This window comes from Narcine bancroftii, chromosome 1 (assembly GCF_036971445.1).
Source record: "Narcine bancroftii isolate sNarBan1 chromosome 1, sNarBan1.hap1, whole genome shotgun sequence".
NCBI classification, from domain to species: domain Eukaryota; kingdom Metazoa; phylum Chordata; class Chondrichthyes; order Torpediniformes; family Narcinidae; genus Narcine; species Narcine bancroftii.
In genome coordinates this window covers 50,523,011-50,539,562 of record NC_091469.1, presented here as the reverse complement: position 1 = coordinate 50,539,562, position 16,552 = coordinate 50,523,011, and the positions used below count along the sequence as shown (strand labels likewise).

The following is a 16,552-nucleotide window of genomic DNA, read 5'->3' as shown; positions in this document are numbered from 1 at the left end:
AGATGTTGACGTTGGTTGAGCCCACAGAACATCGTTAAAATAAACTAGTACCTGAAGGATGGCGCCCCTGAGAGAGGCGCACTCTCGCACGGAATTATCATAAGACATAATTGCAAGACATAATTGCTGTTGTTATAAAGTTGAGCCGCATTTATGATTACAAAGTCGAGCTTAGAAAAGTTGCTTCGATGATTGTCGATGGAAATGTTACCATGACATGATAGCCAACGACACCAATATGAAGCTGTCTGCATCATAGCTCAAGAATGTGTAGGAGAAAAGTTGTAATAACAGGCCTCTCGGTACTCCGTAATTAACAGCGAAGTTTATAATCATCAAAAATGATTTGCTCCCTTTAATGGCATAATTGTTGAAACATGATAACAAGAGGACGCCGGTGGAGACGGATATGGGTTTATGATTTGCAACACTGCCAATTTTCTAATTAAAAATTTCCAACATCAGAATAAAATATTTTATATCCCATTGTTGTATCTGAGAAATAACGAGTTTTTACAGTAACCATGTAATTGCTTTTTCAGTTCAACACAAAATTGTAGGAAAGAAGGACAACGAACGGTCTTGCAACAAGAATATGGGGATGTATTTCTGGGAATTAGACACGATCTCTTCTTGGTGGTCGTACCGCAGTTAAATCAGAAAACTGATTTCGTTAAAATGAGAATGAATATAGAAAGACTGGTAATATCACTCACTTGTTTAAATTCCAGCTATTAATCATCAGAAACGTTCATCTGTAGGAACAGGAAGCTGAAGCCTCCAGATAATAGTTTGACTATCCAAAACTGGTCTGCTAATTACAGGCTGCTAACGCATCATACAGAAATATCTGCAGGACAAGCTATTTGGGACACAGGAGGCAGGGCCCAAACTGTCGCAAGAGCATAATGATCTTGATCAGCAGGGAGCTGCTGTTAACAGGGAGTTCCAATAAAGACTCCAAAACAATCACCCAAACTGGGAACCAGGTAAAATCGGGGTACGCTGAAGGGAACCATGTTTCCTTTAGACGTAATGCGCAAGCATGCAAGTGGAGGGAAAATAGTGAGAAGAGCCTTTTAACAAAATGGAGTTTGGGTTGACGCTTGAAGATTGCTAAAAATGTGGATCATTAATATTGATCCTATCGCAATAAGACGAAAATTCCTGATAAATATAATCCCTTTTTTATACAAGGGAATCTTAATTATATCTTAACTATTTTCCATTCAACATTAATTCTGGCTGTATGATGAGGAATGGATTAACTGTTAACTCAATATAATCGTAGAATTCGTTGTTCTGAATGGGATAAATTCATAATTACTTCTGATTTACAATGTTCATGTGATATGATTTGATTTCTGTTATGAATTAGAATACCATGTATAAAGCTTTTTTTTAAATTAAACTCAATAAAACATTTTTAAAAGAAAGTTTTCTATGTTGTATCTACCAAATCACAATATCAGGGCTGGAGTCGAAATTTAGGGATCTAATCAGCGACGAGGAAATCCGGCGACGTGTCTCTGGACTCACTGATAATTTTAAACTCCTCCATTTAAAAAAATGCTCAGAACGCGGGCAACACAGATAGGTTCCAATGAAAATGCCCCAGCAAGTGTTGTGGGTGCGATGGATCCACCTTGATCCTCCGCTTCGATTTGAAACAACGCCTCTCCCCAGGCGTCAGTGCTTGTGTCAACGTCAGGCTGCTGGCACGTTCCAAAATCCGGGGCACATTATCTCCGTGCGAGAAATCAGCGAGAAATTGGGCGGTTTCCTGTGCAGGAATACTGAAAGGCAGGTGGGAGGAGCACCTCCCTCTTCTTGCCATCGGGAGAGGAAGCTGTATGACCGCACATCGTGGAAAGGGGAGCCTGAACCTCGGCGGAGGTGGAAAGGACAGACTGGTCTTTCCGAGTTGAGAGCGAAGGGGTTTAAACTGGTCACAATGAACTACAATTCCTCTCACTTCGTTTTGATTTGACTCCCCGTAACCGGAGAGAGGAAGTTCTTCCACTCAAACGAGAATGAAGGGAGGTACGTCTGCAAGACAGGTAGAGCAGGTAAGGGCAGAGTAAAACTCAGCGAGGGCTGAGCATTCACACGGAAACTCACTGGGTATGAGATGAGATCATTGAACTGTCAGTGAAAGTAGACGACTTCATCACATTATCTACATGAACAATAACCCGGCTGCAGAAGGAGTACGTAGAGAAAGGTCTGTAAGGCATGCCAGTCCAAATTCCGCGCCGCGCGCGCGAATACAGGTAGATTTTCACCTATTGCTGGGGCTTCGATGACAATTATTTTTGAGTATGGCAGCGCTCACTGAGCTCAATCTCATGTTAATTCATAGTTGGAACGACATCTGGTAAGTCATTTCAAAACCAGGGATCCTAAACTCGTTTTAAGTAATAATGCAACGTTTCATTGTAAAATGTATTATGGATCAGTCCGAAAGCAGGAATAGTGTGTCTCAGGTGTGCTGGGAATCACTGCGCCGTTACTCCCAGGGGGGACTCTGTGGGAGGACGCGGCTCAGACGAGTGGGGAATTCGTGATTTAATCAAAGGCGAGCCTTGGAGGAGTAGAATGTCCGCCAAGTTGTACGTTTTAATATCCTTTTAATAAAATTGGCGGGAAGGACTGACTCCAGGCTTCCCAAATACTTGCCTTGGCCCGCGACTTCGGTACCTCCAGCGCTCACTATGTGTTTTTTTTGAATTACAAAATACTTAGCCGACGATTATCGACCACAAACACAAGATGAGTGGCTTCCTTACAAAACGAAGTTTAAAATGTAGTTTTTGTAAATCGAAGATTTGTGCATCCTTGACATTCGAAGCGTCCGGGCGGGGAACCAACCTTCCCGAAGTCAAAGGTGCGGCATTTCGGCCTTTAGAAAGAGTTTCCTTTCTGTTGCATTTTACAAAATAAGTATTGACGCCTCGCATTCAGGTTACAAGTTCAAAGCAAAACCTCGAGATTATAAAAATAAATACATTTTCTGACGGCAACACGGATGTGTTCGCGCTTTTGAAATAATTGGATGGATTCCGAAGCACAAAGCAATGAAACCCCTCCAGGAGGGTCAATCCCCACCACATCAGTTTTATTCCCGCCATTAATCGCCTTTTCCCCCGCTTTTTTTTTGGTCTCCCCTCTTCAGAACTCGTGATTTCGCTTCTCGAGACGTGATTTTCCCATGTTCATTTAGGGGACAAGCTTTCCTGTTTTAACAATATAAAATTGATGGGGGGGAGGGGGAATGTGATCAGTTTTAAAATGTAAGACAGAGGTCATATTTTTTATGATGGACTTTGTTTTCTGTCAATGCAGGAGTATTGGCAGAAGCAGATCAGTCCAAAAGAATTTGCATGGCAGCAAAAAAAAGGTGCCAGTGCCTTCACAGAAAGCATAATTAGTGTACACGCTGCACATTATTAAACCTTGAGTATAAAAATGATATTAAATTGGTGTGAAAGGCATAATAAGGGTAACATTGATTTAATTCACTATTCAGAATGTGGATCCCCGGAGAGATTGATGGAACATGCTTGGTAGAAAATTACAGATGGGATGAGCTTGGTTTTAAAGCTATTCATAGTGAGGGGAAAGTTGGCAATGTTCTTCACACGATAATATTACATAATTCCTATTTTATTCTATGAAAATAGTTTTTTGCCAGTTTAAATTGTATATGTGATGTCTTCAGTTTTGAACACATCATGAGATGTATAGCTATAACATAAGTTGCAAACCAAATATTTTGTAATTGCATATAAATGAATGATTTGTCTTGTTAGGTAGCATATTAATATCTTAATTCACACTTGCATTTTGCGTCACAATTAGACAACGCAACAAGGAGAGTAGATGCCAGAAGACCTGTTTACTGTGCATCGATGCGACTGAAACAATATTATATTATAGCTACAATGTGCTAACAGAGTGATCGATATTATAAGATGAAGACAAATGTAACAAAGAAGTGATGTCCTTTGTTACTGCAGGTTATATAATATATTTGTTTGTATCAGTTATTCACATTAATTTAATGTTACTGGTTAGATTCATGATGAGATTTCAGTGACTGGAGTGGAATTCTAAAAGACTAACTAACTGCCCTATTGAATCATATTAGATGGTGGATAGCAGAGATTATAAATCTGTGCAATTGTAATTGAAGTATGCATTATCCTCGCTTTACACATGATTTTTTAATTTTTTTTTATTTTTCACACTATAAACCATACTGACCAAAATACATACAGACATTTTTCTCTTGAATATATACAGTGTCATTTTCTCCCCTCCCTTCCCCCCTTCCCATTTATTCAAAGTTCAATCTATAAGATACATTAAACCCGTTAAATAATGTCATCCCTTAATAAAAATAAACAAGAAATTTTTGTCTTTTACTTTTATATACTGAGTCAGTTCATTTCGTTGTCTTCTCCTTCTGTCATTTTAGGTGGTGGAAATTCATGGTAGGATTTCTCTATTGTGTTTCATGTATGGTTCCCATATTTGTTTGAATATTGTGATATTATTTCTTAAATTATATGATTGAAAAACAATCAAATAAGATGAGAGATAGTTTCAAACTTTCTCATTTTATTTGATTAAACCCTCTCAGTTTTCACAATAGGAACACTCCTTTATATACTGCCACCTGACAAAATAAAGCATGTGAGTGAGAGTGTGTGAGTGTCTTAAAATAGGCTGTTTTGTGACATCAGTGAAAGTCACGACTGCAATTGAAAGGCTCTATTTGATTGCTGTTTCAAAATTTGAACAGTTAATTTCTGATCAGGTAGGTATGAGGGTAAATAATTGGGGATTAAACCTGAACTGACAAAATTACAAAATCATGAGTTAGCGGCGGGAGATTGGAAAGATAAATTAACTTGTGTGACAGTAAGCCAGCAATAACTCACTTTTAGATAATTAATACATAGCTCACATTTTATATACCTCAAAATACAAAAGTAAAACAGGAAAAATAGACCGACAGTGGCTATCAAAAGAAGTTAAGCATTAGATCAAAGGTAAAATAGCAGTATGAGACAGAAGTCATAAGCCTCATGACTGGGCATTTCAGAATCCAGCAAAGGAGAACTGTAGCACTGCGAAGTAAAAGAAAAGATGTGCTCAAGGGTAGACCAACACATCATAAGAACTACATTTATGCAAAAAGAAAAAGTTTAACAAAAGTAATTGAGGGAGGAAAAATTAAACTGCAGAAATAAGGGCATTCTGGAGACATCAAACAAATGTTTGTGTGTGTCTTCACAGAAGAAGACACAGAAACCCTTCTGAAATTAATGGAAGATTATGGATCCAGGGTCATGTGGAGTTAAAAAAAAAAGGATAAGTAAGAATTTTAAATCAGAAACATTAGTGGAACTGAAAGCCAATAACCCACGAAATCTGATGACCTGTCTCTTAGACTTTTGAATTAGGTGATTATGAAGTTTAGTTGATAGACTCTAGAATGAATTCCACAGGTGAGAAGTTGGCAAACATAATCCTGCTATTTCAGAAAAAAAAGAAACGAGAGAATAATGGATCAGTTAATCTGACACCAGTAGTTGGGAAATGCAAATAAACTATTAATATGATAATATGACATGTGAAAAATAATAATAGAATTGGGCAGAGTCGAGCAGAATTGGGCAGAGTCGAGCTGGATTTATTAAAGATAACACATTTTTGACAAATCTTTTTCTGAGATTATAACTAGCAAAATATTTCAGAATAAAACAGTTGATATGGTGTGAATAGACTTTATGAAAAATGTGTCACATAGACATTATTGAAAAAAATTGCATGTACAATATTGGGACAATGGACTGACATGGAATTTATTTGGCTTGGCTTCATGGACGAAGATTTATGGAGGGGTAATGTCCACGTCTGCTGCAGGCTCGTTTGTGGCTGACAAGTCCGATGCGGGACAGGCAGACACGATTGCAGCGGTTGCAAGGGAAAATTGGTTGGTTGGGGTTGGGTGTTGGGTTTTTCCTCCTTTGTCTTTTGTCAGTGAGGTGGGCTCTGCGGTCTTCTTCAAAGGAGGTTGCTGCCCGCCGAACTGTGAGGCGCCAAGATGCACGGTTTGAGGCGATATCAGCCCACTGGCGGTGGTTAATGTGGCAGGCACCAAGAGATTTCTTTAGGCAGTCCTTGTACCTCTTCTTTGGTGCACCTCTGTCTCAGTGGCCAGTGGAGAGCTTGCCATATAACACAATCTTGGGAAGGTGATGGTCCTTCATTCTGGAGACGTGACCTACCAAGTGCAGTTGGATCTTCAGCAGCATGGATTTGATGCTGTCGGCCTCTGCCATCTCGAGTACTTCGATGTTGGAGATGAAGTCGCTCCAATGAATGTTGAGGATGGAGCGGAGAAAACGCTGGTGGAAGCGTTCTAGGAGCCGTAGGTGATGCCGGTAGAGGACCCATGATTCGGAGCCGAACAGGTGTGTGGGTATGACATTGGCTCTGTATATGCTAATCTTTGCGAGGTTTTTCAGTTGGTTGTTTTTCCAGACTCCTTTGTGTAGTCTTCCAACGGCGCTATTTGCCTTGGCGAGTATGTTGTCTATCTCGTTGTCGATCCTTGCATCCGATGAAATGGTGCAGCCAAGATAGGTAAATTGGTTGACCGTTTTGGGTTTTGTGTGACCGATGGAGATGTGGGGGGGATGGTAGTCATGGTGGGGAGCAGGCTGATGGAGGACCTCAGTTTTCTTCAGGCTGACTTCCAGGCCAAACATTTTGGCAGTTTCCGCAAAACAGGACGTCAAGCACTGAAGAGCTGGCTCTGAATGGGCAACTAAAGCGGCATCATCTGCAAAGAATAGTTCATGGACAAGTTGCTCTTGTGTCTTGGAGTGAGCTTGCAGGCGCCTCAGATTGAAGAGACTGCCATCCATGCGGTACCAGATGTAAACAGCGTCTTCATTGTTGAGGTCTTTCATGGCTTGTTTCAGCATCATGCTGAAGAAGATTGAAAAGAGGGTTCATGCGAGAACTCAGCCTTGCTTCACGGCATTGTTAATGGAGTAGGGTTTAGAGAGCTCATTGCTGTATCTGACCCGACCTTGTTGGTTTTCGTGCAGTTGGATAACCATGTTGAGGAACTTTGGGGGGCATCTGAGGTGCTCTAGTATTTGCCAAAGCCCTTTCCTACTCACGGTGTCGAAGGCTTTGGTGAGGTCAACAAAGGTGATGTAGAGTCCTTTGTTTTGTTCTCTGCACTTTTCTTGAAGCTGTCTGAGGGCAAAGACCATGTCAGTAGTTCCTCTGTTTGCGCGAAAGCCGCACTGTGATTCTGGGAGAACATTTTCGGCAACACTAGGTATTATTCTATTTAGGAGAATCCTAGCGAAGATTTTGCCTGCAATGGAGAGCAGCGTGATTCCCCTGTAGTTTGAGCAGTCTGATTTCTCACCTTTGTTTTTGTACAGGGTGATGATGATGGCATCATGAAGGTCCTGAGGCAGCTTTCCTTGGTCCCAGCAGAGCTTGAAAAACTCATGCAGTTTGGCATGCAGAGTTTTGCCGCCAGCCTTCCAGACCTCTGGGGGGGGATTCCATCCATACCTGCTGCTTTGCCACTTTTCAGTTGTTCAATTGCCTTATATGTCTCTTCCGGGGTGAGGACCTCATTCAGCTCTAGCCTTAAGGGCTGCTGAGGGAGTGGAGCAGGGCGGATTCTTGGACTGAGCGGTTGGCACTGAAAAGAGATTGGAAGTGTTCTGACCATCGGTTGAGGATGGAGATCTTGTCGCTGAGGAGGACTTTGCCATCTGAGCTGCACAGCGGGCTTTGGACTTGGGGTGAGGGGCTGTACACAGCCTTTAGAGCCTCGTAAAAACCCCTGAAGTCGCCAATGTCCGCGCTGAGCTGGGTTCGTTTGGTGAGGCTAGTCCACCACTTATTTTGGATCTCCCGGAGTTTGCGCTGAAGATGGCTGCATGCGCGACGGAAGGCTCATTTCTTCTCTGGCCAGGACGGCTTTGCAAGGTGAGCCTGGTGGGCAGCTCGCTTCTTTGCCAGCAGCTCCTGGATTTCCTGGTTGTTTTCATCGAACCAGTCCTTGTTTTTCCTGGAGGAGAAGCCCAGTACCTCTTCAGTGGATTGCAGTATTGCAGTCTTCATCTGATCCCAGAGGGTTTCAGGGGACGAGTCCGTGAGGTGGATTGCATCCTCGAGCTTTGCTTTGAGGTTTGCCTGGAAGTTTTGCCTGGAAATATTGGGACAATGGACTGACATGGAATATAGATTGGTTAAATGACAGAAAAGAAAAAGTAAAATAATGATTATATGTTTATTGTCATACACAAAAAGTACAATGAAATTCTTGCTACAGCAAAAATGTTTTTTTTGGGTAATAAAAATAGCAATGTCAATAGTGTGCATTAAGTTACCACAAAACAGTAGAATAAATATAAAAGATAGGTACTATATATTCACAATTACAGGTCGTACAAGAAAAATGATGGAATTTCAATTGTGCAGACAGATCTTTTTGTGGTTGTGGAGTCGTTTACACAGAGGTTCAGCAGAGGTTCAAGAGCCTGATAGCTGTTGGAAAAAACACTCTTCTTGAACCTAGAGCTGTAACTGTGAGAAGGAGTTGAGACCAGGGTGATGATGGCTACCTTCCTGATGCAGCACCTCACATAGTTTTTTTTTTCAGTAATCCAGGCTCTGATGCAATCAGTCAGTCTACTTTCCACAGTGGAAGTTTGATAGAGTATTCAGCAACATGCCAAATCTCCTCAGACTTCTTAGAAAGTAGAGGTGACATTTTACAGGTTTGGCGGCCATGGTTATAGGGATCAGCAGTGCGACCCCAACTTCACATAATCTACAATTTGGTTTATATGAGCAAAATATTTGCATGTTTGCTGTGATGATAGTAAGCTAGTGAGGACCATAATGAGGTTACAGTGAAGCTTCAGTGGGTACAGTGAATGAGCGTGGATATCACATGCAGGGCAAGAGCGACTATGAAAATAGCAGGGAAGGAAAATACCAAAATAATAGTTTCTCTAAAGAATAGTTCTCTAGAGAAGTGAGAAGATACACTTCGGCAGAAAAATAATTGAGAGATGGTTTAGTATATAATGAAAGATTGAAAAATATTGGTGTTGACAGGGACCAAAGTATCCTTGTAGAGAAATCATTAGGTTAAACTGAGGAATAATCAAGCAATTAAGCAAGTAAACAGTGTACTTATTTTTTTTTTAATTTTTAAATTTTTTTAATTTTTCACACCATAAACCACATTAACCATGATACATCCTTTTTCCTTTTCAAATATATACAGAGCTATTTTCTCCCCCCCTCCCTCCTCCCATCCCACCCTCCCTACCTCCCCCCTCCCGTCCATTTAAAGTACAAAATCTAGGATACATGAAACCAGTCAAACAATGTTGTCATTCAATAAAAATAAACAAGAAATTCCACTGAGTCAATTCTTTTCATTTCCTTCTCCTTTCGTTAATTTAGGTAGTGAATGTCCCCGGTAGGTTTTCGCTATTGTGTTTCATGTAAGGCTCCCATATTTGTTCAAATATTTCAATATTATTTCTTAAACTCTATGTTATTTTTTTCTAATGGAATACAGTACTTATTTGAAGAGGATTTGAGTAGAAGAATTAAGAGGTCATACTTGATTTATACAGATCCCTAGTGTGACCAAATTGGAAATATTATGTATGCGTCTCGTCTCCCCATGTAAAGAATGGACAGATGCAGCGAAGGTTCACCTGATTGATCCCTGCGATGGCAAGTTTGTCATAGGAAGAAAGATTGAGCCTGTTGAGTTTAGAAGAACAAGAGGTGAACTCATTCAAACATTTTTATAGGGCTTTACATCAGAGATATGTTGATGATTTCCTGGCTGTGACACTTGGAACCAGGTGTCATAATCTCAAAATATGGTGTCGGATATCCAGGCCAGAGGATTTCATTCATCCAGACAATAGTGAATCTGTGGAATTTGCTCCCCAGATGGTAAGTTGAGACTAAGTATATTCAAAATATTTTTATATAGGAAGGGAATCAAAGAAATTGGGTTAGTGCAGGCGTGGAATTGAGATGAAAAATCAGCCATGATTTTATTGAATGATGGGAGAAATTTGATGGGCTGATTAGCCTACTGCTGCTTCTTGTGAGATTATATTGTATTCTTAGTTAAATCATGTAATTAAACATCCAGCAGGCCATCATTTGCCCATGGAGGAATTTTTAAAATCTTCATTCGACAACATCAAGACAGATGGCTTAATTTAACATTATTGAAATATAAGAAAATAAATTCAGCTGAATGAAACAAATCCAAAATAATTTTCCAGCATACAGACAACAAAGATCATTCCCCCAAATGCTAAGATCATTGCTTTGAATTGTTTAGCATTAATAACCAGGATAAATTCAAGGCCAATTTTTAATTGCAGTTGAAAAACTGGAGAAATTTTCTCAGAAGCTTTCTAGTTGTACAAGTAATTACAAGCACTACCTCAGACAGACTGAGCATTCCTTCAATTACACCATAGGGCACTTTTGATGCTGTAGGAAATACTTAGTAACATCTCTGGGGCTATCTCAATTTCAAAAAGCTCTCCACTGTTTAAACTACAATAACATTCATATTTCTTAATGGAAGATCCACTTTATATGCACTTAATGTGCAGACTTCCCACATTAATTCATATATGATGTGCTTTCAAGAATCAAAATCTTTCATTCTTTATAAACTAAAAAAAGTTAGTGTTTTAGAGTTTAATTAACTGAAGGCTATTTTTTTCCCAAAATATTCAAATGAACATGAGTTGGTTTTTGGATGCAACTGATGTTTAAAACAAAAGATAGGCCACACAATATGGGTAAATAATTATATCTCTTTTATATACAACAAGTCCATGTAGAAGCAATCAAATCTACATCATCTGTATGCCTGGGCTGTAATGGGCCATTTGATGTTTGGTGTGATGGTCAAACATTGGAATACTTATTCAACCTCCTCAAACTCCTGTTCACATTAACAATCTGTGAATATACATGCAAATCTACACATATAAACTTAAGCACTTGAAGATTACTCTTTTCCAGATGACTTTTAACAATATGGCTGCTATTTTTCTCAGATTATAACTGCAACTGAAAATAGGGTTGGTGCGAGAACGCAGCCTTGCTTCACGCCATTGATAATGGAGAAAGGTTCAGAGAGCTCATTGCTGTATCTGACCTGACCTTGTTGGTTTTCGTGCAGTTGGATAACCATGTTGAGGAACTTTGGGGGGCATCTGAAGCGCTCTAGTATTTGCCAAAGCCCTTTCCTACTCACGGTGTCGAAGCCTTTGGTGAGGTCAACAAAGGTGATGTAGAGTCCTTTGTTTTGTTCTCTGCACTTTTCTTGGACCAACCCTCTTTTCAATCTTCTTCAGCATGATGCTGAAACAAGCCATGCAAGACCTCAACAATGAAGACACTGTTTACATCCGGTACCGCACGGATGGCAGTCTCTTCAATCTGAGGCGCCTGCAAGCTCACACCAAGACACAAGAGCTACTTGTCCGTGAACTACACTTTGCAGACGATGCCGCTTTAGTTGCCCATTCAGAGCCAGCTCTTCAGCGCTTGACGTCCTGTTTTGCGGAAACTGCCAAAATGTTTGGCCTGGAAGTCAGCCTGAAGAAAACTGAAGTCCTCCATCAGTCAGCTCCCCACCATGACTACCAGCCCCCCCCACATCTCCATCGGGCACACAAAACTCAAAACGATCAACCAGTTTACCTATCTCGGCTGCACCATTTCATCGAATGCAAGGATCAACAACGAGATAGACAACAGACTTGCCAAGGCAAATAGCGCCTTTGGAAGACTACACAAAAGAGTCTGGAAAAACAACCAACTGAAAAACCTCACAAAGATTAGCGTATACAGAGCCGTTGACATACCCACACTCCCACACTCCTGTTCGGCTCCGAATCATGGGTCATTTACTGGCATCACCTACGGCTCCTAGAACGCTTCCACCAGCGTTGTCTCCGCTCCATCCTCAACATTAATTGGAATCCACGCTGCTGAAGATCCAACTGCGCTGGGTAGGTCACGTCTCCAGAATGGAGGACCATCGCCTTCCCAAGATCGTGTTATATGGCGAGCTCTCCATTGGCCACCGAGAAGAGGTACAAGGACTGCCTAAAGAAAGCTCTTAGTGCCTGCCACATTGACCATCGCCAGTGGGCTGATATCGCCTCAAACCGTGCATCTTGGCGCCTCACAGTTCAGCGAGCAGCAACCTCCTTTGAAGAAGACCGCAGAGCCCACCTCACTGACAAAAGACAAAGGAGGAAAAACCCAACACCCAACCCCAACCAACCAATTTTCCCTTGCAACCGCTGCAACCGTGTCTGCCTGTCCCGCATCGGACTCGTCAGCCACAAACGAGCCTGCAGCTGACGTGGACATTACCCCTCCATTAATCTTCGTCCACGAAGCCAAGCCAAAAGATAAAAGAACTGCAACTATATTTGAAATAGCACTATTCCCTAAAAGGCATTGCAGAATGTTGAAAGGGGTGAAAAAGGACAATGCAGAATGAAAAAAAATGGTAAACAATCCTTTTCTTATATCAATGTTAGTGTATATTTTGAGCACTAAAGAAAAAAACAAAATATTGCATTTATAGATAACATTCCATAAATGGAGGATATTGCAAAGTTCTCTATAGCCAATTAAGTAGATGAAGTCATTGCTGGAATGCAGATTATAGAAGGCTCTCCAAAGAGCAAATGCACAGACAAGTCTGATTTGCACTTTATAGGCTGAGGAATTGGTAATTTGCCAAGACAATGGTGAGATCTCTCCTGCTCTCTCTCTCATAACAGGGCAACCAGGGATCTTCTATCCCCATTTGAAAGATGAAAGATCTTCAGTTTAACACATCCAAATATATTGATTGTTATTTGGTTATTTGTTTACACATATCCACTTTCTTCTGTGTGAGTGAGAAACGCAGTACCAAGAATCCAAGAGAGTTAAAATATAATTGTTGGAAAGATTCCCAGTAACCAAGTGAATATAAACTCACATTCAGTGGACACATTTTTAAAAATCCTTTAGTAGAACTCTCTCTCTCTCTCTCTCTCTCTCTCTCTCATCCTCACATCTATTTTTTCAGAGATAGAAAGAGAGAGGGAGGTGGATTTGGAATTGTGAATGCAAAGTTATTCTAAGATACAGTCCTCATGAATCAGTTTTAAATCGATTTACATCAAGGTCACTTTTGTGGGGAACATTTCACATTTTACTTGTGTGCTTGTGCAAAGTATTTATTGACATATGAAGATCTGCCATACTGAGTTTATCTCGCCTGGGTATAAAGGAGCTGCAGGTTAAAAACATATGTTGACTGCAGATTATATAGTCCTTTACTCAAGACTTGACAAAACTAGTTGTGTTTTTTCTTATTCTGAGCTGTCAATCAAGCAGCACTTTTGAATAAATGAGTGACTCCCATCAATCAGAGCCACAATTACTTTGCTCCTCCTAATTCACTCCAAGTGCATGTATGTACAGATCAGATCAGAACAAATTACCAAATAATCTGTGTGATTTGATTAAACCCTTTCTGTTTATTTTAGTGCAGACAATTTTTGAAACAGGTCTAGACTGAACGAGAACTCTTATGAAGACCTTTGTGTTAACAAGCTAACATAGCTCCCAAGAAGTGTTTCAGTCGAAGAATTACATTTCCATCAAACCATGCGGATACGATTGTTTCATACTCCACAAAGGATGGTGAGCAAGTAAATCCCAGTGAGAAATTGTTGCATTTTTGTCCCAGTTGCGGCTTGCTCATCGACATTTTTAGACAGAAGTTGGATTGATCCAGCCCCCTTTGTGGCCTCAGCGAATAAATATTCAATGGATAGATTCCTTCCCTTTTAGCTGTATCTTCAAATGCTGCCACTTCTTTCTTCATCTCTGTGAATAGTCTCCTCATTGCCTTTGTCTTTTTTACTATGGTGAGAATGAATTACAACAAATACAAAATATTTGCATTGGTATTTATACCACTCAATAAATTTCTTCTGTGCAGATGTCAGAATTTCAGTGCAGCACTTTGCCATTTGTTAAGAGCTGGAGGGGAAGGCAAGATGTTGGCATAGCAGTTAAATTCACAACCTGCTATGCCTACGTACTGCCATCCTTCCTGTCTAAATGCAACCAACACCTGCAGTTTTCAATCTGTTCAGGAAACTGGTCATCGTTGGTGTAACTTCATTGCTTAAGGATGTTATTTTAAGGAGAATTGAGAGATAGTGAAATATAAAACTTGCGTTCACATCGATGCTTAGAATAAATTCTGTAAAGTTTATCTTGCATTATATTGTATTGCACACAATAACAACTCATTCCCTAACCATAATTGGTTCTGAAAAGGAATGTTTGGTTTCTCAGTTCTGATGAGAACTGTCCTCCTCGATGAGTTTAAGAACATAAGAACGCTGCACATGCTTTTGGAATTAATCTTTAGGTTAAAGAAGACTTAGTATTTATCCTTGATGAACAGTGAGTGAACAAATCATCCATCAAACTAACAATTCACAATTTTTCATCTTCAAAATTCGCTGAACTTTAGTAACTGAAAATTTGATTTACATAGGAAACATAGAACTATGACCAAAATGGAATCTGTGCTCTAGTTTATTTCTTATCTTAGAATTCAATTAAACTTGCAAATGGTTTTGGTTAAATTGAATGGACCTACAATGAAAGGTGCCAAGTTTTATTTTGGGAATGTGTAATGAGGGATAGGCTTTATGTGAGGGGGGGGGGCTGTCAATCATGATATGAACAAATATTATAACCTCATTTCTACTCTTTTGTTTCTTTTCTCTTGGAATGTTGCCATTTTAAATTAACAGAAAGTTTTTGCAGATTTCAGGGACATTAGCATATTTCAGTTAAACCTTTAAAGGTGCAGCATTAATTCGAATGGTTAAAACGTTTTAAGAGATCACCATCATCAGGGGTGTGATAGATGAATGTAGCAAAGTTCTGGACTATGATGGTGAATTTACATTGAATTTCATACAGAATGAGAGTTAAAGAAAACTGCTGAGTGTGACAGGCCCAGAGGGCTCCAAAACACATCAGTGACACAAATTCACCAAAACAAGGGTTACATAAACAAAAATATTTTTTTAATTTTCTTCATACATAATAATAAGATCAATATTTAACTTAATACTATTAACTTAACCCCCTTCTAATTCTAAGTACACATGTATGCAATGTGTATATGTCCAGGAAAGTTCTTTGTTTCTCTGTACAATCATTCACTTTTCACTTCTCCAAGTTTGCTGGTATCAGGCAATTTTCATACCATGCACAGAATTTAACATTTATGATCTTCACCAGGCTCTGGTGCTTTAACTTAAATTGTTAATGCAAAAGAAGGTCTTTGTTAGTTTCAGGAGAGAGATTTTCATTGTTTGTTGGACACACACAAACTTATCTCCTTCAATCAGCCACTTCAGTGTCTTGCCGAATAAACTTGACCCCTTCATGGGTTTCCCAAAAGATAACCTCTTCTTTCAGGTTATCACAAAGAGTACTTCTTTTTCCCCTTTTTCAGGAGAAACACATTATCCAGCCACATCCTCTTGTAATTGACTACAAGGGTTTAGAATAGGCTGAACTCTGAACACAAAACCCCTCTTCAAATGGGATCTTTATCAAGTCTCCCAATTTTGCAGCTTTCACTGTGAATCTGCTGCAGTAAAACTAACTCTCTCTCTCTCTCTCTCTCTCTCTCTCTCTGTTTGACCCCCCTTAGAGTACCAACCTTCAACCTCGCACCTGTTTTAATAGCAAAAGATTTATCAGTTTCTGAGCTTTAAAGACTCATTTCAATTCTAAAACATTAGTCCAATGAACACCTATTTGTGAAGTCTTCATAGGCATTCTTCATGGTTTTTGTAAAGTCACTGGCTGACATGAAGTCTATGCTTAGGCATAACTCTTGCATTTCAAATGAGATGTCTTTTGTGAAATGTTACTGAGATGTCTGTTTATGAAGTGTGACCTAAACTCCCACAATCTAACCTTTCCCCTTAAGATATATTTTATTCCATAATTTTATCAACTTATTCCATAACACGAGAAATTTAGCTTCTATTTCTTTGTTCCTGCAGATTTTATTATTCATTATTGTTGGACTTTTATCCAAACCAATGTTGACTTAAGCAAGCTCTAATTTCAAACATTTAGGAGTTGATCTCAAAAGTTGAATACTGAAGATGAGGGATAATAGCTTCCTTTGGCACTTCACTAAGTAAGGCATGAAAGAACACCACCATATTTGAAGTTAAAGAGGAATGAGAAGGAAAGTCTCCAGTGGCTGGATTATATCTTGCATAAAGAAAACATTTTTTTGAATTTTTTGGTGATTTGTCACTTTAGTCACACAACATAATTGCAGAAAGTCTAATGTAATGTACCTGACTCAAAAATAATAATC

At 39.7% G+C, this 16,552-nt stretch overlaps 2 long non-coding RNA genes across 4 annotated transcripts in view; both read left to right on the top strand.

Annotated features, from left to right (window-relative positions):
- Window positions 1–16,552, top strand: part of LOC138758202 (uncharacterized) — a 62,387-nt gene that overhangs the window by 14,136 nt on the left and 31,699 nt on the right. The window contains exon 1 of one of the 2 annotated variants that reach the window (XR_011354208.1): window positions 1,688–2,069. The exons of the other annotated variant lie outside the window; for it this stretch is intronic. This is a non-coding gene — a long non-coding RNA (uncharacterized lncRNA). Of the gene's footprint in view, window positions 1–1,687; window positions 2,070–16,552 lie in introns of those variants that run through there. 2 annotated transcript variants of the gene reach the window in all.
- On the top strand, window positions 2,203–16,506 carry LOC138758206 (uncharacterized). 2 transcript variants are annotated; one of them, XR_011354215.1, is made up of 5 exons: window positions 2,203–2,377; window positions 3,862–4,019; window positions 9,702–10,032; window positions 13,668–13,824; window positions 16,303–16,506. It is a non-coding gene; the product is annotated as an uncharacterized lncRNA (long non-coding RNA). The 2 variants fall into 2 exon arrangements; XR_011354213.1 differs by lacking the exon at window positions 16,303–16,506 and having other exon boundaries at window positions 13,668–14,007.